Source organism: Colossoma macropomum, unplaced genomic scaffold (assembly GCF_904425465.1).
Source record: "Colossoma macropomum unplaced genomic scaffold, Colossoma_macropomum, whole genome shotgun sequence".
Classification (NCBI taxonomy): domain Eukaryota; kingdom Metazoa; phylum Chordata; class Actinopteri; order Characiformes; family Serrasalmidae; genus Colossoma; species Colossoma macropomum.
Genome location: NW_023494786.1, coordinates 35,362,457 through 35,390,023, shown reverse-complemented (window position 1 = coordinate 35,390,023; position 27,567 = coordinate 35,362,457). Strand labels below are relative to the sequence as shown.

General features: G+C 41.9%; 1 protein-coding gene across 1 annotated transcript in view; it reads right to left on the bottom strand.

Annotated features, from left to right (window-relative positions):
• ppp2r3a (protein phosphatase 2, regulatory subunit B'', alpha) overlaps positions 1-26,847 on the bottom strand; it is a 158,296-nt gene extending 131,449 nt beyond the window's left edge. Inside the window, exon 1 of the mRNA XM_036565447.1 lies at positions 26,709-26,847. The gene's annotated coding sequence lies outside the window, so the exon portion shown is untranslated. The remainder of the gene's footprint in view (positions 1-26,708) is intronic.
• Positions 26,848-27,567: the final 720 nt, after the last annotated feature.

Here is a 27,567-nt window from a genome sequence, read left to right as displayed (position 1 = left end):
GAGATTATGGAGACACTTAGCAGAGTTAGCTAGCGTTAGCTGTTTACAGTGTTAAAATTATAGAGACGTTAGCAGAGTTAGCTAACTTTAGCTGTTTACAGTGTTAAAATTATAGAGATGTTAGCAGAGTTAGCTAGCGTTAGCTGTTTACAGTGTTAAACTTATAGAGACGGTTAGCAGAGTTAGCTAGCGTTAGCTGTTTACAGTGTTAAAATCATAGAGACGTTAGCAGAGTTAGCTAGCATTAGCTGTTTACAGTGTTAAAATTATAGAGATGTTAGCAGAGTTAGCTAGCGTTAGCTGTTTACAGTGTTAAAATTATAGAGATGTTAGCAGAGTTAGCTAGCGTTAGCTGTTTACAGTGTTAAAATTATAGAGACGGTTAGCAGAGTTAGCTAGTGTTAGCTGTTTACAGTGTTAAAATTATAGAGACGTTAGCAGAGTTAGCTAACGTTAGCTGTTTACAGTGTTAAAATTATAGAGATGGTTAGCAGAGTTAGCTAGCGTTAGCTGTTTACAGTGTTAAAATCATAGAGACGTTAGCAGAGTTAGCTAGCATTAGCTGTTTAGTGTTAAAATTATAGAGATGTTAGCAGAGTTAGCTAGCGTTAGCTGTTTACAGTGTTAAAATTATAGAGATGTTAGCAGAGTTAGCTAGCGTTAGCTGTTTACAGTGTAAAAATTATAGAGATGTTAGCAGAGTTAGCTAGCGTTAGCTGTTTACAGTGTTAAAATTATAGAGACGGTTAGCAGAGTTAGCTAGCATTAGCTGTTTACAGTGTTAAAATCATAGAGATGTTAGCAGAGTTAGCTAATGTTAGCTGATTACAGTATTAAAATTAGTTAGCAAAGTTAGCAGAGTTAGCTAGTTTTAGCTAGAAAATAAAAGTCTCAGTTTGAGGAAACGTTTCAGTTTTCTTAAATCAGATGGAACTTAGTTTTCTTTAAGGTTCAATACCCTTAAGACTGTAAACTGAAGACGTATATAATAATTATCATTAACTGTCGGTGCTGAAGGACATGTTAAAACAGATCACGGTCAGAGTTTCTGGACGTCCAGTCCAGCTCTGCGGTCCTCCCGCGCTGCAGGCCTGTGTTTATAAACACAATCAGCTCCTACGTGGCCTGTGTTTGTAGAACGTGATAAGAGCTGCTGAGTGTTTCTTCTCTCCTGGGAGCTGCTCTGTACCGAAAGGGCAGCAGGGCAGAGCTGGGACCAGAATAAGACCAGACTTTCCCACCGGGTGGGGGTTGGGGATGGGGTGGCTGTAAACAACAGCGCCTTTACATGATTTTTACAGCATACGGTGTTTAGCACAGTTTATTATTATTATTATTATTATTATGGTATTTTTATATGTGACACTACAATATAATTTCTAGCAAAATAATAATTAGCAGTGTTAATTACCACCAATTGTGTTACATTTCCAATATACTCAGAAAAGCATATTGTAACATATTGTAACATAATTTATCACAATAACAATAAATATTGTCATATTTGCCATTCCTTGTTATATGGCTCACCTATTAACAACACTACTGTTATCCAGCTGTATACTACTTCTTCTTAGCAACACCTAGCAACAGCTTGGCAACCACTTAGCAACAACCTAGCCACCGCCTCAGATACCACGGTAACTGCCTGGCAACACTCTAGCAACTATCAGGAACACTATAGCATCTGACTAGCAATCACTTTGGGTGCCATAGCAACACCCTAGCAACCAACTGGGATACCGTAGCAACCACCTATCAACACCCTAGCCCTCAACAGGGATACCATGACAACAGCCCAGCAACCCTCTGGGATGTCACAGAACCCACTTAACAGCAACCTAGCAACCACCTGTGATACCATGAAAATAGTAACCACCTAGCAAGACCCCAACCCTGACAAGGGGTACCATGACAATTGCCTAGCAACCAACTAGGATACCGTACCAAGCACGTAGCAACACCCTAGCTCCAACCCGGGATACCATGACAACCACCTAGCAACCACCTAGGATGTCACAGCAACCACCTAGTAACACCACAGCCCTGACCAGGGACACAATGACAGATATTATGGAGTAATAATATAAATATCCAATAAAGAATAAGACACCAGTGTGAAAGGAGACGAATATGAGAACATCTGTACATACGCAGGTCTGACGACACATAATAACTATTATATACAGAATATTACAGAACGATATGAACATCTGTACAGCTGTGTAAAAGCACATCACGTTCCAGAGGAGCTACTGTAATACAGTGAAGGAGGTTTGTTGGTTTCAGTTTAAGTTTAAAGTGCAAAACTTGTAAAAATCTGAAAACTGTGAATCTGTAGAGCCACTTAATACACTTACCTTCAACTATTAGAGCTTTATTAATGACAACTGTGACTGTAGGACACAGAGAGAGAGAGAGAGAGAGAGAGAGAGAACAGAGAGAGAGAACAGAGAGAGAGACAGAGCGAGAGAGAGAGAGAGAGAACAGAGAGAGAGACAGAGCGAGAGAGAGAGAGAGAGAGAGAGAGAACAGAGAGAGAGACAGAGCGAGAGAGAGAGAGAGAGAGAACAGAGCGAGAGAGAGAGAGAGAGAGAGAAAGAGAGAGAGACAGAGCGAGAGAGAGAGAGAGAACAGAGAGAGAACAGAGAGAGAGAGAGAGAGAGAACAGAGAGAGAGAGAGAGACAGAGTGAGAGAGAGAGAGAGAGAACAGAGCGAGAGAGAGAGAGAGAGAGAGAGAAAGAGAGAGAGACAGAGCGAGAGAGAGAGAGAGAACAGAGAGAGAACAGAGAGAGAGAGAGAGAGAGAGAGACAGAGCGAGAGAGAGAGAGAGAGAGAGAGAGAGAGAGACAGAGAGAGAACAGAGAGAGGAAGAGAGAGAACAGAGAGACAAAGAGAGAGAGAGAGAGAGAACAGAGAGAGAGAGGAAGAACAGAGAGAGAGAGCGAGCGAGGGGTCAGGACAGGTCAGCAGTGAGTCAGTGTGGGGGGTGTGGAGGGGGGCGGTGTTAAAGGTCAGGTTCTGGAAAAGGAGCCCATGTGCTGAAGAGTTTAGCGCTCAGCTCTCATTGTGTTCAGCTCGGAGGCAACACTGGAAACCAAAACAAACAGGGCCCCAGCAGGGCGGGGCCGCGTCTCACGGGGACCGGACTTAAAGAGCCCCTGTCAGAGAGCATGACGCCAACTTCCTCACTGCGCTTCTGAACCAAAGACTTTTCGAGCGTTTTGACACTTTAACAACATTTACAAGCTGCATCTGACTCTTTCTCCGATACGGGCCCTTTGACTGAACCCCCCCCGGCTGTGAGTGACCCTGCGCTCGTGGCCCACACTGACGCTCGGCGCTGCAGTCCGGTGAAGCCGTAAACAGAAGGAACCCCAGTAATTACGCTCAAAGCTCTCCGTTTAGCTTCATTCACTCCGACCGTACACAAACCAGCCAGCACCGACTCAGAACACACTCCCAGCAGCCTCCTCTCCGTTCTCACGGCAACAGGAGCCGCCGCTGCGGCCGCACGAAGGCTCTGTTCTCCCTCTTCACCTCTCTCCGCTTCTTTTTTCTGCTCTTCCGTTTTTATTTTTTCCTCTGGAGGACTTGGCACAGGCAGCCAGGGGGGGGGGCGGGGGCACAAAGAGAGCCACTGTCGGAGCGGCCGCTCGCTGCATTCCACATGCGGGTCAGAGGTCACTGACCAGCCCACACAGAGTGGACAGCAGGCTTGAGGGTGTGCCCAGAAGTTGTTCCCCCACAAGAAGCAGCCTCGCCCTCCAAATATGAGGCCATATTATGAATAAAGATCTGTGGCCGCTTAGTGCTTACTAAACACACACGCACACACACACACACACACACGCACACGCACGCGCACGCGCACACACACACACACGCACACACACGCACACACACGCACACACACGCACACACAAACACACACGCACACGCACACGCACACGCGCACGCACACACACATATATATGCACATTTCTACACCAATCAGGCATAACATTCTAACCACCTCCTTGTTTCTACACTCATTGTCCATTTTATCAGCTCCACTTACTATATAGGTGCACTTTGTAGCTCTACAGTTACAGACTGTAGTCCATCTGTTTCTCTGATACTTTGTTAGCCCCCTTTTACCCTGTTCTTCAGTGGTCAGGACCCCCATGGACCCTCACAGAGCAGGTACTATTTGGGTGGTGGATCATTCTCAGCACTGCAGTGACACTGATGTGGTGGTGGTGTGTTAGTGTGTGTTGCGCTGGTCTGAGTGGATCAGACACAGCAGTGCTGCTGGACTTTTTAAACACCTCAGTGTCACTGCTGGACTGAGAATAGTCCACCAACCAAAAATATCCAGCCAACAGTGTCCTGTGGGCAGCGTCCTTTGACCACTGATGAAGGACTAGAGGATGACCAACACAAACTGTGCAGCAGCAGATGAGCTATCGTCTCTGACTTTATATCTACAAGGTGGACTGACAAGGTAGTAGTGTCTAATAGAGTGGACAGTGACTGGACACTGAGACAATGAGCGTAGAAACAAGGAGGTGGTCATAATGTTATGATCGGTGTACATATACACAAACAAATATGTATACAAATATACGTATTTACTGTATCCTGGTATGTACCATTATTAGCATGTACTGTTATTAGTGTGCACTAAAACTGAAGAAAAGTGCTGGATTTGGGCCTTTAAAGCCGTTTAAGATCTCCTACTGGGCTTCAATTTAAAGGTCCCACATTCTACATCTCTCTTTTATTCCCCCCACTGAGCTCCACTGATAACGTCTGTGTAGTTTTATGCATAAAAAACATCATAATTCAAAAATCTGATTACTATCTGACTTATGTAGACCTGGAGTTTCCCTATTATCTGATTACTCAAGAGCATGTAAATGCATTGATCAGATTACTGACAAAATCAGATTTTCTGCAGTCATCAGAATATTGAGTGCATGTAAACGTGTTGATCGGATTACTGACAAAATCTGATTTTCTGCAGTTATCAGATTATTGAGTGCATGTAAACGTGTTGATCGGATTACTGACAAAATCTGATTTTTTGCAGTTGTCAGATTATTGAGGGCATGTAAACCCATTGAACGGATTACTGCCAAAATCGGATTTTCTGCAGTAATCAGATTATTGAGTGCATGTAAACACATTGATCGGATTACTGACAAAATCTGATTTTCTGCAGTTGTCAGATTACTGAGTGCATGTAAATGCACTGATCGGATTGCTGACAAAATCTGATTTTTTGCGGTTATCAGATTATTCAGTGCATGTAAACGCGTTGATCGAATTACTGACAAAATCTGATTTTCTGCAGTTATCAGATTATTGAGTGCATGTAAACGCGTTTATCGGATTGCTGACAAAATCTGATTTTTTGCAGTTATCAGATTATTGAGTGCATGTAAACGCATTGATCAGATTATTGAGTGCATGTAAACACATTGATCGGATTACTGACAAAATCTGATTTTCTGCAGTTATCAGATTATTGAGTGCATGTAAATGCGTTGATCGGATTACTGTCAAAATCTGATTTTCTGCAGTTATCAGATTATTGTGTGCATGTAAACGCATTGATCAGATTATTGAGTGCATGTAAACACATTGATCGGATTACTGACAAAATCTGATTTTCTGCAGTTATCAGATTATTGTGTGCATGTAAACGCGCTGATCGGATTACTGACAATATCTGATTTTCTGCAGTTATCAGATTATTGAGTGCATGTAAATGCGTTGATCAGATTACTGACAAAATCTGATTTTCTGCAGTTATCAGATTATTAAGGGCATGTAAACGGACTCATTGTTTTGATGTCAAGCTTGTAACAGTAGAAATGCTACATAGAACATTTTCAGAAAGGGGGCGGGGCAAAATGGCTCAGAGCAAAACGGCTTTAAAATGAAAGCAGGCGTCTGCTGTATCTGGAGAGAACCACTTACAGACTGACCACAGTATTTAGACTTCAGAAACGGCTCCGGAAGATCCTTTACATCAGCATAAACACGCTGCTTCAGGGAGCACAGCGATGGAAGCAGCAGGAGACTCAGCCGGAACAGCTGGAGTGAAGATGTTGGAGTGGTGGACCCTCAGGGATTAATGTGGTTCCTCACTGGCACTGAGCCATCGTCACACCACAGTAACGCCCACTGTTTACACTGAGCGATGAGGAAACTGATTAAGATCACAGACTGGAGCAGATAAGACGACGGTCACTTCATCAAAAACACGCCAACAGGCTTCAAACAAACCTTCCTACCAGCGAGGATCTGGACACGTATGGACAGCTGCGCAAGTTACCTACTGTAATGTTACTAAACTGAGTACATTACATTATAGTACAGTATATTAGTATATTAAGCTATGAGTACTGACACTTTCTGTACATGTGCTGTTATTAGCATGTACTGTATCTCAGCATATACTGTTATTAACGTACTGTATCTCAGCATATACTGTTATTAACATGTACTGTATCTCAGCATATAGTTATTAACATGTACTGTATCTCAGCATATACTGTTATTAGCATGTACTGTATCTCAGCATATACTGTTATTAACGTACTGTATCTCAGCATATAGTTATTAACATGTACTGTATCTCAGCATATAGTTATTAACATGTACTGTATCTCAGCATATACTGTTATTAACGTACTGTATCTCAGCATATAGTTATTAACATGTACTGTATCTCAGCATATACTGTTATTAGCATGTACTGTATCTCAGCATATAGTTATTAACATGTACTGTATCTCAGCATATACTGTTATTAGCATGTACTGTATCTCAGCATATACTGTTATTAACGTACTGTATCTCAGCATATACTGTTATTAGCATGTACTGTATCTCAGCATATACTGTTATTAACGTACTGTATCTCAGCATATACTGTTATTAGCATATACTCTTAGATTTCTGTGAAGCTGCTTTGTGACAACATCAGTTATAAAAAGCGCTATACAAATAAATTTGACTTGATTTGATTTGATTTAGCATGTACTGTTATTAGCATATACTGTTATTAGCATATACTGTATCTCAGCATGTACTGTTAGCATATACTGTTATTAGCATGTACTGTTATTACATGTACTGTTATTAACATGCACTGTTATTAGCATATACTGTTATTAGCATGTAGTTATTAGCATGTACTGTTATTAGCACGTACTGTTATTAGCATATACTGTTATTAGCATGTGCTGTTATTAGCATGTACTGTTATTAACATGTACTGTTATTAGCATATACTGCTATTAGCATATACTGTTATTAGAATGTACTGTATCTCAACATATACTGTTATTAGCATGTGCTGTTATTAGCATGTACTGTATCCTAGCATATACTGTTATTAGAATGTACTGTATCTCAGCATATACTGTTATTAGCATGTGCTGTTATTAACATGTACTATTATTAGCATGTACTGTTATTAACATGTACTGTTATTAGCATATACTGTTATTAGCATGTGCTGTTATTAGCATGTACTGTATCCTAGCATATACTGTTATTAGAATGTACTGTATCTCAGCATATATTGTTGTTAGCATATATTGTTATTAGCATCTACTGTATTTTAGCATGTACTATTAGCATGTACTGTATCCAGCATATATTGTTATTAGCATGTACTGTATCTCAGCGTATACCGTTATTAGCGTATACTGTTATTAGCATATACTGTTATTAGCATGTACTGTATCTCAGCGTATACTGTTATTAGCGTATACTGTTATTAGCATATACTGTTATTAGCATGTACTGTATCCTAGCATATATTGTTATTAGCATGTACTGTATCTCAGCGTATACTGTTATTAGCGTCTACTGTTATTAGTATATACTGTTATTAGCATCTACTATTATTAGCATGTACTGTATCCTAGCATATATTGTTATTAGCATGTACTGTATCCTAGCATATATTGTTATTAGCATGTACTGTATCCTAGCATATACTGTTATTAGCATGTACTGTATCTCAGCGTATACCGTTATTAGCGTATACTGTTATTAGCATATACTGTTATTAGCATGTACTGTATCTCAGCGTATACTGTTATTAGCGTATACTGTTATTAGCATATACTGTTATTAGCATGTACTGTATCCTAGCATATACTGTTATTAGCATGTATTGTATCTCAGCGTATACTGTTATTAGCGTCTACTGTTATTAGTATATACTGTTATTAGCATCTACTATTATTAGCATGTACTGTATCCTAGCATATATTGTTATTAGCATGTACTGTATCTCAGCGTATACTGTTATTAGCGTCTACTCTTATTAGTATATACTGTTATTAGCATCTACTATTATTAGCATGTACTGTATCCTAGCATATATTGTTATTAGCATGTACTGTATCTCAGCGTATACTGTTATTAGCGTATACTGTTATTAGCATCTACTGTAATTTAGCATGTACTGTTATTAGCATGTTATTAGTATGTACTGTTATTAGCATGTGCTGTTATTAGCATGTTATTAGTATGTACTGTATCCAGCTAATGCTGGATCCCTTTTTGGCAGCTTCGTATTTTAGTTTTTCGTTCCTCCTTAACTTCACCTAAGAGGCGAGATACTGTTGGCCTACTTCACCAACACGTTTGAGGGAAGCATGTGATGATTTAGGGATGAAGTTAGCACCATGCTAATTGGTGGGGTATAAGCTTCCATTACTTGTTAGCTACATTAGCATCGTAGCACCAAAGAAGCAAACTTCAAACTTCAAACAGGTCTTGGCTGATCAACTCCATCTGCAGGAAGGGAGGAGACTGCAGCTTTTTTGCCAGACTGTCGCTGTAGCAGGCAGACAGTGCTTACACAGTCTAAGAAAACATCAAACAAACCCTCGAAGCCTCCGTCCTCCACCAAACACTCAGCCCAGGTTTCCTTTCCAAACACGCAGCGGCTTTTTCCACAGTGTGAACTGAGAGTAAAGATGGCCCTGTGTGGGCTCTGTAAACAGGCCAGATCAGCCGATGACAGATCTGCAGCAGGCAGGGAGGTTTCTTCAGGTCAGACGGCTCGGTGATCACAGATCTACTGAACTTTATCAGACAGACGTGCAGTCAGAAAAGAGCCGAATTCACACCGAGACGCTGAGCAGTTAAGCCCCGCCCATTCAACCTACAGCAGTTTGGCCCCGCCCACTCAGCCTACAGCAGTTTAGCCCCGCCCATTCAGCCTACAGCAGTTTAGCCCCACCCATTCAGCCTACAGCAGTTTAGCCCCACCCATTCAGCCTACAGCAGTTTAGCCCCACCCACTCAGCCTACAGCAGTTTAGCTCCGCCCACTCTGCCTACAGCAGTTTAGCCCCGCCCATTCAACGTAAAGCATTTATTTACTAAAACTAATGATTAAACATTATATTTTCTCACTACCAAAACAATCATAACTCTACCAAACTGTACCATATGTTTCAGTAGTGACTGTTTCAGTGACAATTTCAGCTCATTTTGAGCTCAGAAAAGCCAGAACATGACGAGAAACACAGCTTTGAACAGCTGTTCACACAGAAAATCATCATATTTCTACATTAAAACACTAAAAAGTGCTGAACTGCAGAAAATATGACGATTCTTAATGTTCCACACTGATTTTCAGACTTTGGGACTCATTTACTTCAAAACAATGGGATCCAACTGCTCACCATGTGGCCATGAGGGACAGGGATGCAGCCTCACTTCCTGCTCTAAAATGCAGGGGCGTAGCTAAAATAAGGCTCCGCCCACTGACTAAAACATTTTTTGAATGAAGTGTTTAAACTGTCAGTAGTGTAAGTTTAGAGGTCAGGGTTTGGGGCAGACTCCACCCAACAGAACCCTATAAGTGACGGTTTTGTTTATATCCACCTTATTGCTGTCTGTTTTGACGCTCTGGGTGTAAACAGATCTGAAGGTAGTTGCTGTGAATATCTAAGCTCTGAACACTGTTTTCTGAGTGTAGCTGTGTTCCTGAGCAGCGCAGACTGAAGCTCCGTGTGCGACTGCATGCCTGTTTATCTGTGTGGGTGATTCTGGGTTTAGCAGCCTGTTTTGGGTAAAAACAGTAATTAAGTGCTGAACGACGCGCTGTGTAATCAAACTCACGCTCATCACAAACATCACCATCGGCTACTGCGCTCGCTCCACTCCGCTCCATACGGCTCTAACGCTAACGCTGCAGAGCGCTCTCCGCAGCTCCGCTCCTGAGTTACTATGGCGATGGCGCTGTTTTAGATAACTTCCCCAGAGCGAGTCTCTCTCGCTCCTTTACCTGCGATGCTCTCTGAAAGCTCTTCAGAGATGACAGGCATTCCTTCACCCACTCCTCTGATGGAGGAGATAAGAGATTTATGAGGGAGGAGAGCGAGGAGTAACCCGACCGCACCGCAGGGAGCAGGAAGAACTCCCAAACCCAGCTCTGAGCGCACGCCAAAAACAGCCCATTACACAGGTGAACACTTCCCCAATAAAGCCCCACAGCACTGACTGAGAAACCACAACAGACCACAACACACCACAAAAAACACAACAGACCACAACAAACACAACAGACCACAACAGACCACAAAACAACACAACAGACCACACCAACCCAAAAAAAACACAATAAAACACAATAAAACACAACTGTGCAACATTCCACGATGGCCAAGTTCAGAACGTTCTTTAAATAGCTTTGAGGAAAACGTAGCTCCTGGTCTTCACCCCTCACCCCACCCCACACGCAGTGGATCAGCCCAGACACCCTCACTTATTTCTGAACGTTACTTCTTCAGGAACCTTTTTGGTGCTAGAACCGTTTTTAAGCACATGACTACAGTTTACTTGATCTTACTGTACCCCACCCTACATGGTCACTGTCCAGCCTCTCTTTATCCCTCACAGTTACACAGGCTGATTCTGTTACTGTGCCTTTCAGATATATGAGACATGTAAATGAGCTCTGTTCTGATGGGTGGAGCTAAACTGCTGTAGGCTGTTTGGGTGTAAGTATGTAAATTTGTTTGTTCTCATGACGTCATAAGAACAATTCAAACCTGTGCGGTTGAGTTTCCATATATGGGCCGTATGAAGCTTCAATGGTGTTTATGAAGCTTCAATGGTGTTTATGTCCTACATTAAACTAAGGAGAACATAAACAAGAACCATTTAGTCACGCACATAACCTCAGACAAAATGGTCCTAAAATCTTCCACATTTCTCCATAATTAAGTGGTTAAGATGTAATCAGAGCGGTTCAGAGTGGTTCAGAGTGGTTTGGTGTGAAACGCTCTGTTCTAGAGAAACTTCTAATTGTTCACAGTGGTGGTGACAGGAACCAGACGTCCACCTCTAAAAGCTCCTCACAGAAAGTTCCTACATGAAATGGTTATGAATTCACTGCCTGATGACTGAGACACTGTTTTATGATAGTTTAGAGAACTTAAACTCCATTCATGGTGGAGGGATACATGCAGGGCGCTGTGAGGCAAAATAGTCCCCAAAGAAAACTTATTATTTCAGATTTTCCACTATTTTCATCATCAACATTCCATATAAACTCAGAAGACTCGTGTAGGTTCACTGGTGGTTCTGGAGAGTAAATAAAACGTCTATATCTGTGTCTACGGACTCCTGCAGTCTTCATCTACAGACTCTCGGTGAAGCTGAGCTTTATTCTGGCCTGTTTTGTCTGGCGTTTACGGAGAGAGCGGAGCTGGGCCTCTTTCTGGCACACATTTCTGCACTCAGACTGATTTATATTCACAAAAAAGGTTCTTTGGAGTGGCCTCTCGCCGGCCTCGGCAACATACGGAGCAAAGAAACCTGTTCTAATGTGAGAAAGAGCGTAAAATATGACTGGGACGTGTGTCGAATACTTACAGTCTATCTGCAGTTCATTATTGGAGGTATGAAATGAGGAAGAATGTTATGATGTGGGCTGTGGAGCTTCTAAAAGGCCAATGCAGTTTCATTTTAGTTCATACTGCAGTTTATTTAGATCCACATTTACATATCGCACTGCATTAAATAAAGAACGATTAGTCCAAGTTATGGAATTTTAAGTAATTTCAGTGAAAATGCATGAATATGGAATTATATGTTGCTTAACGCCAAAAGCATGAAAAATACAGCATTTTAAAAACTGGTTATAAAATGTAGCGTAGCGAAGAAATGAACAGTGCCTCTTGTAGAAATGCAGCTTATATTAGAGGAGCTCAAAAAAGGTGAGTGATTTGGTGAAATTACACATGATACACAATATTTACGTTTATAAAAAGGCACATTTAAAAAAAAGACTGAATACTATCAGCACAATCTCTTTAAATTAATATGTACAAAAAAAAACTCTTTACAAAGGAAAACATTAAAAAAAACCAAACAATTGGTAAAAACAGATGAATAACATAATATGATGAAATGCCAAGCTGCCGTCCAATCAGCTGCATTTCTACTATGCAGTTTACACGATTACTACACGCTGACTGTTACTGTTCACAGGCTCTCTATCATCTAAAGGCCCAATCCTATTTCACCCCTCACCCCACCACTCAGCCCCACCCCTCTGTTTTGCGTGTTCATGTCTAGGGGTAGGGTGTCCCGATTCTTACTGAGATAGAGGGGGAGGGTGAAGTGTTGGGGCTACATGACCCTCCAAACGGAGGATTTTCAGAGACTCCAAACAGAGAGTTATGAGGAAAAAAGAAAAACCGGCGAGATGGAGAACAAGAGACCAAAGAAACACACAAATGTGAGAATTTTCTCTGTTAAAAAATAACAATAACCATCATATTATATCATATCTTAGTTTGATGTTGTTTCAGTGTATTATGGTCCTTTTCCTCATAACAAGCATTAAAAATCGCTATTAGCGCTGACGTCTCAGTAGCTAACTAGCTAAATTTCCCATTCCACCTTAAATGGCGCAGCAGGTACATTTTGGCTCCTCAGGCATCAGAACTGCTGCGGCATTTAAGGTGGAACTGGAAAATTCGAACAAGAATCTGGTGAATATCTGACTTCAGCTTCATATCACTGAAGAATTAGGGGTGGGTGATAATAAATAATTGCCCCCTCTTTGAAGATCATATGTAACTAAAGCCCAGCAGTGAGGAGCTGAACTTTACCCTCCTCTGCTGTCACTGCAGACTGGCAGGGTCGCCTACAGAGCAGCGCTGGTAGCTGTTAATGAAGTGATGCTCTTTTTATTTGAGGGTCCCATTTCAGAGGGAAGATCTCAACCACTACCCTGTAACTCAGCTCCAAGGGGCAACACTCGAAAACAAGGGGTAGGGCTGAAAATAAGAAATGGGACTGGGCTTAAATCTCTCTTTATGTTCCATGCAGGTGTTCCGTGTTCTAGATATACTGATCACACTCATCATATACTCACAAACGAATATCAGCCTCTGAGGTCGGGCATCATTCTGTAGTCAGCGTCACACCCTTATAAGGAGCTCTGAGTCTGAGCTGATACCTCTGAGGAGAAAATGACTCTGTTTTCAGAATTCACTGCTATCTCATCCTGTGGTGAACTAAACTGCTCCAAAGCTGATACAAAGCTGGTTTGTACTCTGCGCAACAGAATAATATATTATAGCAAACAAATCAGGATTATCAATTCCTTCTACACACTTAAAATGACGGTTCTTCAAGTGTTCTTTAGTAAAGAAAATGGTTCTATACAGCACCAAAAAGGCTTTCTTTCATTAAAAATAAACAATATTCTATTGTATAATAGAAGAACCCTTTTTGGTTCTATAAAGAATATTGTTTGATGGAGAATATGCTGTATATGGTTCTATATACAGCACATACTCCATCAATCTGAAGAATCATTTCACCATGCAAAGAACCATTTAATCATGTAAAGGGTTCTTCGAGTGTTCATGGTGCTATATAGAACCATTTTCTTTACTAAAGAACCCTTGAAGAACCATCATTTTAAGTGTATAGTGAATGTGCTTTTATTTAAATGTTAACTGTTTTTAGGAAAATCGTAATAAATCTTAAATCTTGATAAGATCACATATTCAATAATATATTTTGTGCGCTAATACATTCTATATGAGTATAGATACCAACCACTACCCACTACACTATACCACTATACCAACCACTACACCAACCACTACACACTACACTATACCAACTACTACCCACTACACTATACCACTACACCAACCACTACACCAACCACTACCCACTACACTATACCAACTACTACACACTACACTATACCACTACACCAACCACTACACCAACCACTACCCACTACACTATACCACTATACCAACTACTACACCAACCACTACACTACACTATACCAACCACTACACCAACCACTACACTACACTATACCAACTACTACACCAACCACTACACTACACTATACCAACCACTACACCAACCACTACACACTACACTATACCAACCACTACACACTACACTATACCAACTACTACACCAACCACTACACTACACTATACCAACCACTACACCAACCACTACACACTACACTATACCAACCACTACACTACACTATACCAACTACTACACCAACCACTACCCACTACACTATACCAACTACTACACCAACCACTACCCACTACACTATACCAACTACTACACCAACCACTACACTACACTATACCAACTACTACACCAACCACTACACTACACTATACCAACTACTACACCAACCACTACACTACACTATACCAACCACTACACCAACCACTACACACTACACTATACCAACCACTACACACTACACTATACCAACTACTACACACTACACTATACCAACTACTACACCAACCACTACACACTACACTATACCAACCACTACACACTACACTATACCAACTACTACACCAACCACTACACACTACACTATACCAACTATTACACCAACCACTACCCACTACACTATACCAACCACTACACACTACACTATACCAACTACTACACCAACCACTACACACTACACTATACCAACTATTACACCAACCACTACCCACTACACTATACCAACCACTACACACTACACTATACCATCCACTACCCACTACACTATACCAACTACTACACCAACCACTACACACTACACTATACCAACCACTACACACTACACTATACCATCCACTACCCACTACACTATACCACTATACCAACCACTACACCAACCACTACACACTACACTATACCAACCACTACACACTACACTATACCACTATACCAACTACTACACCAACCACTACACACTACACTATACCAACCACTACACACTGCACTACTCACTACACTATACCAACCAGTACACACTACACTATACCACTATACCAACTACTACACCAACCACTACACACTGCACTACTCACTACACTATACCAACCACTACACCAACCACTACTCACTACACTATACCAACTACTACACCAACCACTACACACTGCACTACTCACTACACTATACCAACCAGTACCCACTACTCGTGTGTTTTGTCTGTGTCCAAATATTGCGATATGTATTGTGTATCGTGTGAGTTTGTATCGTGCTATGCTCCTAGCATGCTAATACTGTGTACTGAAACACATCTGCCTCAAACACAAAAGTAAGTTTACTATTAAACTTTAACACTGTTACAAACCAACACCAGCTCCTCAAACTGCCCAACGCCTCTAACCTACCACACTGGACAAGCCTGCTGGGTATTTTGGTGAGGTTTCCAGTCATACGGCTGCACGTCCTCACCTCTATCGTGACGTAATTAATCCCAACGACAATAACATATCTTCACATCGAGGAGGTGGCTGGGAAAACGTGATGAAAACGTGATGCATGCAACAAAAACAGAGAAAAGCCTGAATTTGTGTTGGAAATGTGGAGCAGCCTTCAGTCTCCACTCACTCTGACTCATACAGGCTGTATCAGAGACAGAGGAGCTGATTCAGACAGCGAGACGCTCGTTAGCCGAACCCAGAACAGCTACAGCTTCAGAATAAAAACAACCCGGAACATCTTCAGAGCCTGGATCACCGTCAGGAGCCAGGGAGCCGTTTACAATCTGAACTGAACCACAGCTGCAGATCAGTAAGACTACGCTAGTTTCCGACTCCTGCTGACCACATGGACAGTGTTTCTCCAGAATGTCCTGTCTTCTGTTTGGGTCTTCAGGCTTCTGAATGTCTGCTTCATGATTCCTCTGATTGTCTCCATCCATCTTGTAGCTGCTCGTCCTCTTCAACCTTCAGCTAATCTGAGCGTCACTGTCGTTTCCAGTGAACTGGTTCTTCTGAGAAAGTGTTCAAAATAAGGGCTTCAGTTTGGTTCTCTGGGCTTCCAGTGAGAGGTGAAGCGTGAAGAGTGAACAATTTAATCAAAAGATTCAGGGAAGCCAGAGAAATGTCCCTTTCTGTAAAGGAAAAAAGGCCAAAACCACACCCTAATGCTCATGACCTTCGACCCCTGAACAGCACTGCATTAAAAACCAGTATGTTTCTGTGATGATGTCACCACATAGCCCAGGAATACTTTGATAAACCGTTTCTGGTAAACACCAGTGATTACTGCATCCACAAATGCATGTTAAGTCTGTACTCTGAACAGTGGAAGTCACATATCAACAACATCCAGAAACGCCGCCGACTTCTCTGGGCTCCAGCTCATCTAAAACGGACTGATGCTCAGTGGAAACGTGTATTATAAGTCAACCTTTCAGATTGTTTATGGAAATAATGGTAGTTCTAAATTCAGCGTCTGTCATATTGTGGTCAGGGGGGTGTATTAGTGGGTAATCTGCACATCTGTGAAAGCTCCATTAAAACTGAACACATTTTGAAGTAACATATGCTGCCTTTCAGACAGCGTCTTTTTCAGGGACGCTCATGTTTATTTTCAACATGACACACCAAGAAACATCCTGCAAATGTTACAGCACATGTTATATAACAGCTGAAATGATTAGTATAATTACCAGAGGAATTAATCACAGTAGAGTAAATAAAAAATGTATAAACTGCTGTTGTTAATAATGATTTTAGTGGTGGAAATGTTATACAAAGTCAGTTTCAAAAATTTGGGACAGTATGTGAAGTGCAAATAAAAACAGAAAACAGTGATGTATAAATCTACTTTGATCTTTATTTAAACTAAAGCAGTGCAAAGGAAGATATTTAATGTTTTATCTTATCAACTTCATTGTTTTTTGTAAATATACGCTCAGTCCGAAAATGAAGCCTGCGACATGTTCTGAAATTTAAGACTGAAACACTGTGAAAAAAAAAAAACAAAAACATGTGAAGCAGGTAATTTAACTGTTTAGAATGACAGCATGGCTGCGTAATCAGAGAGCGCGGGTGCCCACTGAAAACGTGTGGCGTGTTATTAAGTGCAACAATGAACCCCCCGTCCAACAGCTGAAGACTTACATAACTAAAGAATGGTAAAAAACGTCCACTTTCTACACTGGATCAACTGGTCTCTTCAGTCCCTAAATGATTATGAAGTGCTGTTAAAGGAAAGATGATGGAACACAGGGGGTGACATGCTCCTGTCCCAACGTTTTCAGAACGTGTCACAGGCATCAAATTTGGTGTGAGTGTATATTTACAACAAACAGTAAAGTTCACAGGATAAAACACTGAATAATGTGTTGTGCTGAACTGAAAACAGAATTTACTGACCACTGCTTTCTGTTTTTATCAGCCTTCCACATACTGTCCTAACTCTTTTGGAACTGGGTTTGTATGTGGAATCATTAAAATGAATTAAAATTAAAAAGTTTGGAGGCTGTGAACAAAAGAGCTGCTGTATCTACAGGCTGATATCTATGGCTTCACTGTACACTGCAAAAAATGACATCTTAGTGAGTGTAAACATCTTAAATGTAGTGAGTAAATGTAATATTTCTCATTATGACACTGTTGTAAGAACATTGTGAGATTATTTAACTTATTTCTAGACATTTTTACTTGTTTTTAAGCAGTTTTAACTTATGAAAGTGTCTAATTTCATTGGCAGATCATGTTACTTGTTTTAATCATTATTTCTTGAAATGAGCAAAATTATCTTCATTATTTCTCTAAACAACTAAACTAATCTGCTGATAGAATAAGACACTTTCACCAGATAAAATCACTGAAAACAAGTAAAAATGTACAGAAACAGGTGGAATAATCTTATAATATTCTTACAACAGTCTCATAATGAGAGATATTAGATTTATTGACTATAATTAAGAAGTTTTCACTTGTTAAGACGTTCTTTTTTGCAGTGCGGCTCCAGAGTGAAACTAAAGAAGCAAACTTCAAACACCAAACATGTCTCGGCTGATCCGCTGCATCTGAGGTAATTTGGCCAAATTATCACTTTAAGAAACCCAGTTCTCGTGTTGTCACTGCAGTAAAAGTGCAGTTATAGAGCTTTAAAGCTTCTAACAGTTAGTTAGAGAACACAGGAGCTGTTATTAGATGACTAAACACGCAGAACCTCCACACAGCCAGGCTGACGTTCGGTTACTCTGAGTTTCCACTGAAAACACAGCCCACCCAAAACAACACCTCGCTTTGATGGAGGAGAGGAGACAAATGATGTCATACAGCTGTGAGAATGAGGCTCACCGAGTCCTGATCCACACACGGGAACCGAGCCCTGATCCACACACGGGAATGAGCCCTGATCCACACACGGGAACCGAGTCCTGATCCACACACGGGAATGAGCCCTGATCCACACACAGGAATGAGCCCTGATCCACACACAGGAATGAGCCCTGATCCACACACGGGAACCGAGTCCTGATCCACACACGGGAACCGAGCCCTGATCCACACACGGGAACCGAGTCCCTGATCCACACACGGGAATGAGCCCTGATCCACACACGGGAACCGAGCCCTGATCCACACACGGGAATGAGCCCTGATCCACACACGGGAATGAGCCCTGATCCACACACGGGAACCGAGTCCTGATCCACACACGGGAATGAGCCCTGATCCACACACGGGAACCGAGTCCTGATCCACACACGGGAATGAGCCCCTGATCCACACACGGGACCTGATCACAGAACAGTCAGACAGGAGGAGCCGCTGTGTCTGTAACTCGTTTCAGCATGTACAGTGATATTACAGTGAGGCCTTCATGCTCCGCCCAAAATCAAGAACCTCTGTGCTGATGCTCATTCCCGCTAGCGCTCCTGTGGGGTTTCTAATAGTGACGCTGGTGAACGAGGTTTGGACGTTCCGGCCTAACATGGACGTTTGGATCAAGTAACAGACATTAAGTTTTTCATCCCTAACAACTAACACACACCTGCTTAGACCACCACTCTCACAGTCAGGGATGTATCTAGAACCTCTCTGTACTGCTCATATATATATAGCCCTCTCTCTCTTTTCTCTCTCTCTCTCTCTGTGTACTGCTCTCTCTTGTGTCTCTCTCTCTCTCTCTCTCTCATCTCTCTGTCTCTCTCTCTCTTCCTCCCTCTCTTCCTCTCTGACTCTCTCTCTCTCTTCCTTTCTCTCTCTCTCTCTCTCTCTCTCTCTCCTCTATTATGTCTATGTGTGTGTGGTCAGAGCTGTCTAGACTGAAGGATTTTGTCCAGGTGTGAGTGTGTGTGTGTGTGTGAGTGTGTGTGTGTGTGTGAGTGTGAGTGTGTGTGTGTGTGTGTGTGAGTGTGTGTGAGTGTGTGTGAGTGTGTGTGTGTGTGAGTGTGAGTGTGAGTGTGTGTGTGAGTGTGTGTGAGTGTGTGTGTGTGTGTGTGAGTGTGAGTGTGTGTGAGTGTGAGTGTGTGTGTGTGTGAGTGTGTGTGAGAGTGTGAGTGTGTGTGAGTGTGTGTGTGTGTGTGTGTGAGTTTGTGAGTGTGTGTGTGTGAGTGTGAGTGTGAGTGTGTGTGTGTGTGAGTGTGTGTGAGAGTGTGTTGGGGGGTCTTAAACTCCAGCTGTCGCTACTCGTCCTCCGAGCGCGAGACCACCAAACCTAAACAATAAACCCACTCAGGCTGGATTTACACTGTAAAACTGTCACGCTGTAAAACTTTAAACGACATGTTTCTGCGTAGCGTAAATCCTCCTGCAGCTACAATCAGATTCGTACAACAAGTTCCATTAGGCAGCCAATCAGAGCGCGGATAATGCATCACGTGATCACGTCAAACGACATAATTTCAGCTGACTATGCTGAGTTATTAATTTCATCTCTCTCAACCTAAAAGTTATACATAAGCATAAACATATGTTGAGCAGATGATACAACATCCGGAAATCACTGTCTTATTTGTTTGTTTTGTTCTGGCCTGCTGTATCCTGATCCACGTGAACTGATGAAATATGAACTATGCTAGTTACTTATACTTTGTTTTGCTTCGTTAGCATGCTGTTAGCACAATCAGCACAGCCAGGTAATTAAATTTCTGCTCTCTCAACATAAAAACAAAGCAAAGATGCAAACAAAGGCTAATAAAAACTTGGCAGATGCCTCTAAATGGCCAGAACAATATGACACATGAAAATATCAGCTACTAAATGTTTGTTTTGCTTTCAGCCTGCTCTACTGTGCTCAGCTACGCTAGCGATTTTCTCCTCTCCTGATATAAAAAACAATGCAAAGATGCAAATGTAGGCTAATAGCACACAGCTGATGGTTTTAGACAGCAGAAACGTTAAAATACATGAAAAATAGCTACTAATACTTAGTTCTGCTTTGTTAGCGTGCTGTTTGCACGATCTGCACAGCTGGGTAATTACATTTCTGCTCTCTCAACATAAAAACAATGCAGAGATGAAAACGAAGGCTAACTAAAACTTAGCAGACGACTCTACAGCCAGAACAATGACATATAAAAACATACGTCATATAAAAACATTACTGTTTTGCTTTCAGCCTGCTCTGTTGTACGCAGCTAGGTTATTCATTTTCTGCTCATTTGATATAAAAACAATGCAGAGATGAAAACAAAAGCTAACTAAAACTTGGCAGACGACTCTACAGCCAGAACAATACGTCACATAAAAACATTAATGTTTGTTTTGCTTTAACCTGCTCTACTGAACGCTGCTAGCTAACTCCTCTCTTGATATAAAACAATGCTAAGATGCAAATGTAGGATAAACAGCACACAGCTGCTGGTTTTATACAGCAGGAATCATAAAATACATGAAAATAGCTACTGATTATTTGTTCTGCCTTGTCAGCATGATCTGCGTATCCATGTGGGTTCTTACGTTTCCTCACCTTTGACATAAAAACAGTGCAAAGATGCAAATATAGGCTAATTAGCACATAGCAGACGACTCTACATGGCAGAATGATGTAATGTAGCTGGTAGTCTTGCTGACCCTGATAGCAAGAAGATAGTGGACCACTGTTGGCAAAGCTGGTGGTCCACTGCCGTTTTGCTCAGCGTTTTTGTGCGGCCCACCAGTGTTTAAGCAGAGTATTGGATAAAATTCCCACTGATCATCACTCATTTTTCCCTCACAGTCCAGTTTACTGATTTTCCTTCCTTCATTTCTTCAGTTACACTGTGTAAATTAGATTAGTAATAATGTTAATCCAGCTCAGAGTCAGCAACAATTTCTAAAGAATCATTTAAAATCAGACCCAGTCATTATTTTTCCTCCCTCAGTTGTTTGTTATATTTGTAGTATATTTTCAAAATAAAAGTCCTTGTGCATTTCATCATCTGTTTGAGAAGATTAAAAACTAGTTAGAGCTTGTATGCAGGACAGTAATCTGGGTGGTCCGAGGGTGGACCAGCAGCGGCAGACAGTCAGTGGGGTGCCGACCTTATCAAGCTACTGGACCGATTTGTGCTCAGTATCTGGGAACGAGTGTATTAACTGAATGTGCTGCGTGTGAATTTGTTTATTCAATGATTAAATCATGTAAACGTTGCTGTCTGATGCTCTGGGCAGCTGCAGCTCGCCGTGTGAAGGTCTCGGCGTGTGAAGTCGGGCGTATCCGTGAGCAGGAGCGTGCACGTGGATGAGTGAATGGTTCCGTTACAGATTCCTGACAGGCTTCGGCAGGCCGACGGGGATAGTTTTACAGCCAGAACACAGAGCCGCGCTCAGGAGCTCCTGCTGGAGAAAGCGTTCTCGAACAAAGAGAACAAAAACCAGCCATGAATCCCAGAATAGACTCGACAGAGACAACAAGAACGCCTCCAAAATGACCAGGTTTACTTCAGCCTAAATAAAACCCTGCGCAGGACGAGGCTCTGAGACCGAGACTCTCAGAGCCGTAATAGCACGTCTCCAAAATTACGCCGCCAGTGACTCACTGCTATTAAAGGCTGGAACCCAAAAGAGCAGAAAACTCAGAGTTCAGAGTAAAGACAGAGTCTGATTAACGACCTGCAGCTCATTACTGCTCGTTACCCACAGCTATTACTGTCGCTCTGCTCTGCCGCTTAAATGTACTTAATAGGGATTATTAGGATTAAAATAATTAATCATGATTAGCTGCATTAATTTGTGAAATTGCATTTTGTAGTTAAACATGATTAATCACATTAATTTGCATAGTTAATCGCATCAATTTGTGCAGTTAATCACGATTAGTCATGTTAATTTGTACAGCTGGTGACAATCACATTAACAAGTAATTAGTCATATTAATTTGTGAAGTTAATCGCGATTAATCATATTAATTTGTGTAGTTATCACAATTAATCAAGTTAATTTGTGAAGTAAATCATGATTAATCGCATTAATTTGTGTAATCATGATTAATCACGTTAATTTGTGCAGTTAATCACGATTAGTCGTGTTAATTTGTACAGTTAGTCGCAATCACATTAACAAGTGTAGTTGTGATTAATCACATTAATTTCTGTAGTTATCACAATTAATCATGTTAATGTGTGTGGTTATCACGATTAATCACGCTAATTTGTGAAGTTAATCATGATTATCACATTAATTTGTGCAGTTAATCACGATTAATTGTGCTAATACGTGCAGTTAGTCACCATCACATTAATAAGTGAAGTTAGTTGCGATCAATCACATAGTTAAACGTGATTAATCACATTATTTTGTGTAGTTAATCAAGATAATTTGCATGGTTAATCACATTAATTTGTGTTTTTGATCACAAACATCAAAATAATTTGCGTAGTTAATCATGGCTAATTGCAATAATCTGTCACAATTCTCTTATTTGTGCATGAAAATATTAAGGCTTTCTGTAGGGACTGACCAATACATCACCAATACCAATACCAATACTGATACCAACACCAACACCAATACCAATACTGATACAAATACCAATACCAATACCAATACTGATACAAATACCAATACCAATACCAATACTGATACAAATACCAATACCAATACCAATACTGATACTAACACCAATACCAATACTTATACCAACACCAACACCAATACCAATACTGATACAAATACCAATACTGATACCAACACCAATACCAATACTTATACCAACACCAACACCAATACCAATACTGATACCAATACCAATACTGATACCAATACCAACACCAATACCAATACTGATACCAATACCAACACCAATACTATACAACACCAACACCAATACCAATACTGATACAAATACCAATACTGATACCAACACCAATACCAATACTGATACAAATACCAATACTGATACCAACACCAATACCAATACTGATACAAATACCAATACTGATACCAACACCAACACCAATACCAATACTGATACCAATACCAACACCAATACCAATACTGATACCAATACTGATACTGATACTGATACCGATACTTAACATAATCAGACCCAGACTGTGTTAATTGAACTTTATCTACAATCTGTAAAGGGAATTAATACCTGTTCTAGACATTTCCACGTCTAGAACCCAAACGATATGTGTCATTTATTATTACCTTCAGTTTCTACAGTCTAAACAGAAGTACAGATCAGTGATATCTGTGTTTTTACATCTTCTCCAGATTAAACTCGTTAGGAGAGGCTGTAAACGAGCGCTCGCCCCCCGAAAACAAACTAACAGAAACAGCCTGAAGAATAAAACCACCAGGCCTGAGATAACGAACAGGAGCGTCTGGTGAAGAGGCAGAAGGTTCTCTTTTAAAACGATACTTCACTGAAAATGTTGGTGTTTGGTGCTGCTTTAGTTTTAGCACTGGAGGCTAATGTAGCTAACAGGTAATGGAAGCTTATGCCCCACCAATTAGCATGGTGCTAACAGCAGGCCTCAGTCATCACATGTTGATTTTCTCAGTTCCTTATAACTGCACTACGTACATTTCTCAGCCATTATCCAGTGATTCACAGCACTGACTCAGCCTTAAGATCAATAACTGAATAAACTGCTACAGTTTAAAGGGATGAAGGGGAAGTCCACCCATATGTCAAAAATTCCTCCATAACTCAGTGTGTGAGATGTAAACAGAGAGATTCAGAGTGGTTTGGTGTGAAATGGCTCAGATGTCTTTACAGTGGTGGTGATAGGAACCAGGGGTCGCCATGGCTACAACACAAATATAGACATTTTATTTACTATCCAGAACCACCAGTGAACCTACACGAGTCTTCTGAGTTTATATGGAATGTTGATGATGGAAAATAGTGGAAAATCTGAAATAATAAGTTTTCTTTGGGGACTATTTTGCCTCACAGCGCCCTGCATGTATCCCTCCACCATGAATGGAGTTTAAGTTCTCTAAACTATCATAAAACAGTGTCTCAGTCATCAGGCAGTGAATTCATAACCATTTACTGTAGGAACTTTTTGTGAGGGAGCTTTTAGAGGTGGACGTCTGGTTCCTATCACCACCACTGTGAACAGTTCTGACTCTGTAAGTTTATCTAGAATAGAGCGTTTCACACCAAACCGCTCCGTTTGCATTTAACCACTTAGTTATGCTGAAATTTTGGGAAATCAGTGATTTGAGGTGTTTATGTGGGTTGACACTATTATCTATTAATATCGACTACTGAACAGCCCTAATGCTTTGAGGCCTACAGTTAGCACCATGCTAATTGGTGGGGTATTACCTTCTACTACATGTTAGCTACATTAACCTCGTAGCTCCAAAGAAGCAAACTTCAGACGCCAAACAAGTCCTGGCTGATGTGCTTCGTTTGGGGGTAGACAGTGGAAAAGCTGCAGATTCTCACAGAACTATCACTTTAACAGGAAACCTTTGGCCTCCAGTCTCCAGACGCTCCTGCTGGATATCTCAGCCTTGGTGGTCAGCCAGTGGTCAGCTGTGCTGTACTACTGACCTGAGCTCATTAAAGTCAGAGGTTGTTTTCAGTGGGCGAGCGCTCGTGTGCAGCCTGCCCTAACATCTGTTCTGGATTCTGGAGGATGTGAGATGTTTGGAGAAGAAGTGAATGTGGAGAAATACACAGATATCACTGATCTGTACTCCTGTTTACACTGCAGAAGCAGAAGGTACTGATAAACGACACTGATCGTCTGGGTTCCAGACCTGAACATAGCTAGAAAAGTTATGAATCCACTTTATGGATTACAGATAAAGCTGAGTAAAGATAATGAGAAGCTCACCGTGTCCTTTAAGCTCAGACTAGGTGTGGGTTTTAAACGGATCGGTATCAGATGTTCAGGTCGGGCCGATCTTTCAGGCTGATGTGTGAAGAGCAGGACGTTCAGGTGTCGCCAAGTTACTCCGCTAAAATACCTCTTTGTGTAACAGTGACGAGAGAAGAACCTCCAGAAAAAGACTGATCTGTTTATCCTTCAATCAGCTGGACCCCAAATCACCATCAGCACCTGCTGTTAGAGAGGCTGTTCAACTGAACACAAATTGCTGATCTACTACAGCTCTATTACACCTTAATTACAGCATATCTACAGCTTAATTACAGCATGAGAGGGAGAGAGAGAGTGAAGGCCTTACTGCAGAGACTTCCATACAGACAGACATATAGATAGATAAATAGATAGATAGATAGATAGATAGACAGGCAGGCAGGCAGACAGACAGATAGATAGATAGACAGATACATAGACAGATAGAAAGACAGATAGATAGATAGATAGATAGATTCATAGATAGATAGATAGATAGACAGATAGATAGATAGATAGATAGATAGATAGATTGATGGATGGATACACAGATGGACAGATAAACAGACAGACAGACAGAGGTATATAGCTGCATTATGTACACACAGTCCTACTGAAGTACACGTTTATTCACACAGGTTCACTCATACAGGTGTACACACACGCACGCGCTCATGTGCCCCTACTCGCGCGCCCCTCGGAGACCCCACACTGCCCTGAATGCCGTGTAACAGTGAAAGAGAAGCCGAAGTGCAGTGTAAGTTACTGAAGAAGAAATGTTCCGTTCCACCTTAAATGGCCCCGCAGTCAGACGCGGGCGCCTCGTCGGCGCCGGAATGTAACAGCCGCACCATTTAAGGTGGAACGGAAAATTGGAGAAAGAAGCCAACTTCAGCTCCGCCAGCGAGCCACAGGTTTCGACTCGCGCTCGGATCGTGATCAGAGCTCCGACTTCACAAACAAACACACGCACCCAAACTGGATCGAAACTTTTCGCCCCCTTCCGTCCGCTCCAGCAGGCAGGCGGTAAAGTTCGCCTCCCCTCCGACTGACCACCAACTTCACACCTTCACACCGCGGTGCAGCTCGCTCAGAGCCCGGGGAAACCTACCTCCAGCCGCGGGGTTCCGAGTCTCCTTCGCCCGCCTGAGGACGCTGAATTCCCGCTGTGTCTGATTCCCCTTTTGTCCTGGTTCTGTCCGAGCGGAGCTCCGCTGAGCTGAAGCCCGCAGAGGCGCGACTACTCCCGGCCAGAGCCACACACGCAGCCCGGGCTGCTCCAGCGCACCCGTATTGCGGTAAGCCACGCCCGCCGTGCGGCGATTGGCTGGCATTGGCGCGTAGAGACTCGCGTCTTGCGCTGGGATTGGCTGATAGAACGTGTTTAGATTAAACAGCAGAATCCCGCCTACTGCACTGGGATTGGTTGGTAAAACATGCCTGCTGTTCAGAGATTGGCTGAGATTGGCTAATAGCGTGATTACCCCCTAAACTGGGATTGGACAAAAATGTCTGGTAGAGTCCCGCCTTCTGTGCACTTATTGGCTGAGATTGGCTTATAGAGTATCGCCTCCTGCACTGTTATTGGCTGATAGAGTGTCACTTCCTGCTTTGTTATTGGCTGATAGAGTCTCGCTTCCTGCTCTGTTATTGGCTGATAGAGTCCCGCCTCCTGCTCAGTTATTGTCTGAGATTGGCTGGTAGAGTCCCGCCTCCTGTGCTGTTATTGGCTGGAAGAGGCACGCCTCCTGTGCTGTTATTGGCTGAGATTGTGTGGTAGAGTCCCAGCTCCTGCTCTGTTATTGGCTGAGATTGGCTGGCAGAGACACGCCTCCTGCTCTGTTATTGGCTGACATTATGTGGTAGAGTCCCGCTACCTGTGCTGTTATTGGCTGAGATTGTCTGATAGAGTCCCGCCTCCCGCTCTATGACTGACTGATTGAGTCCCGCCTCCTGCTCTGTGATTGACT